The following is a 2,708-nucleotide window of genomic DNA, read 5'->3' on the forward strand; positions in this document are numbered from 1 at the left end:
CCTTCCACAAGTATTTAGAATATGCAGTAATAATGCAAGCTATAAGGTAAGATTTCAACTATCTTCAGCAAACTGCAATTCTTATTTCCGATAGGTACTTCCCTCTTATCAGAAGATTAGCTATTCTCGTTCATTGCTGCCCTATATATTCAAACTTTTTTTATTACGCATGCCACAAGCCTCCCCCCCCCCTATTGGAATCAAATGATTCCAATGTGTGTCTCATGCAGATCATCTTGCATCACTTCTCCACCAATAGGAGAATAGTAAACTCCTGTGATGCATGTGACTCCCTCTATGCGCCTCTACTGAACCATCACTTCAAAGTTTGGCAGCTGATGGAAGCACTGGAAGTGTGAGACGAGGGAAGTACCTATCAGAAATACATTTTCAATGTAGGAAAATTATAACTTCTGATACGGTACTTCCCTCTTCTCTCAAGATTAGCTAGAATCCCACATTGATTAGGAGGAGGTACCGGTGCGAGGGAAGAACAGACGTACCCCATGAAAGCATCCGAAGGCTGAAGAATCAGATAATAAATGTAATAACAGGTAACATATAACGTTTTATTGAAAAAAAAAAGGTATGTATGTATTTAGGAGGTTTCAGTTAAAAAAAAATTATAGATATTTTCACATGATAATATTAAAAGTTATAGCATGAAAACTGTGTTAAAAAGGTTAACGTCCCAGTCTGGAAGAGCAGGTCGACAAATCTAGAAGGAACGAAATAATATGCTAAGAACAGGTAAGAGAAAAACCCCAAGGTAACAGGAAAGATGAAAGGTATGGGATAAAGCTACTCGACATCCTGAAATCGAGAAGATCAAAGACCTCTGGTCCAAAAGCCACATGAGAAAATCAGAGACACCAGCAACAGTAGGATGAGCAGCAGGAAATCCCTGAACCTAAGCCAATGTGCAGAAGACCTTCCATTTTCACTGGAAGAAGGACGGATGTATTGAGCCAAATGAAAAGCTACACAATGGGAGAAACCAGATCTCCTCACCAAGGCGTGAATATGGAGGATGTGAAGTGCGGGATAAAGAACCGGTGACTGGAGTTGATGAAGGAGGTTGGGTAATAATTAGAGTAAATTAGGAAATCATAGTTGAGCCGGCCAGTAGGGAGTGATCAGAAGGACCCAGCATGGAGTGGCATAGATAAGGGAAACAACCGAAGAAGCAAAGATAAACCTGTAGGAATTTGTGTGACCAATCTTGGCTAAAGTTATCTATAGCCAAAGCATAAGGATGAGGTACCAGGAACCAAAAGAGCGGTAACTGGTGGTTTAGGGCAGTGTCGAATGCATAGATGTGTAGAAAACCCCACAGATTGCAAAGCCACCAGCAAATGAGAGGATGAAGGGACCATTCCACTGGATAAATCTTGTAGGGGTGGGATAGATGATCCGCCACAAGGTTAAAAGCACCTGGAACATAACATGCAATTAAACAGAATGGATCATTGCATACCAGAGAATGTCTATCAATGGGAAGAAACTGATCCAAAGCCTGACAAATGGCTAGGAGCTCTAGGACATTGATATGTAAAGACCATTCGTCGCCAGATCAATGGCCCAAAGCATCCTGGTGATTGACCCATGCACCCCAGCCCTGAAGAGATGTGTCCACAAACAGATGTAAATATAGATGAGGAGGAGGAAGTGGAACACCTGCCAATGTGTGAGTCTTGCCAACGACCAAAGGAGATCTGAGGGGAGAAGATTGGGCCCAACTGAGGTGAGTGTTGAAAAATAAACCAAACTGCACAAAGTATTGGGTAGGACCCAGGAAGGACTTCTCCAATTCGATCAACCAGCCTACCCAAGCAGCTTTGAGAAGGAGCTGATTAGTATGACTGACTGACTCCTGTTCAGTATGGCACAGAAGTAGCTAGTCATCTATGTAAAAATGGAAACACAACCCCAGGGCATTAAGATGAAGAGCGAAACTCTCACCACCTGACAGAAAACATAAGGAGCAGAAGCCAGCTCAAAGGGTAGGGTGCAAAATTGGTACACCACCCCTTGATGGATGAATCAAAGGTAAGGACAAGATCATTCTGAGATGAGAATATGTAGACAGGCATTGGAGATGTCCATCTTGGTCCTTCAGAGACCTGGAGAAAATGCCCACCAAAGAATGAGGTAGGACTTCATGGTGAAATATGGGAGGTGAACAAATTAATTGAGGTGGGACAGATCAATGACAGGCCTCTAGTTCCGTTTTTTTCGGGAAAAACAAACAGACAGGAGTAAACCCCAATGAATGATGTGGAACAGGTACGATAGCCAGGTGGGTGAGAAGGTCCTGTACTGCCTCTGATAGATGCTGGCAAGTTATGGGATTTTGAGGAGAAGGGAAGGAAACAGGTACCTGGGACAAGGGAGATGAGGAAATAAATGGAATTTCAAGGCCCTCTGACAAAATCTAAATAACCCAAACATCAGTGATGAAATGATGCCACCAATGAATGAAGGCTGCAAATCAAGCTCTCACCAGGTAGTCACTGGAAGTGGTGGCAGCATATCATGTATTGTCAAGATGGAAGAAAGCAGAGGGTTGTTACAAATGGAGTTCAGTCAAACTAGATTAATATCATAAGTGGGGTACCTAAGGGCTCAGTCTTAGAACCTTTGATCTTTTTGATTTACATCAATGACACATGAAGGAATGGTCAATAAATTACTTAAATTTGCAGATG

Source organism: Limulus polyphemus, unplaced genomic scaffold, assembly GCF_000517525.1.
Source record: "Limulus polyphemus unplaced genomic scaffold, Limulus_polyphemus-2.1.2 Scaffold4737, whole genome shotgun sequence".
NCBI classification, from domain to species: domain Eukaryota; kingdom Metazoa; phylum Arthropoda; class Merostomata; order Xiphosura; family Limulidae; genus Limulus; species Limulus polyphemus.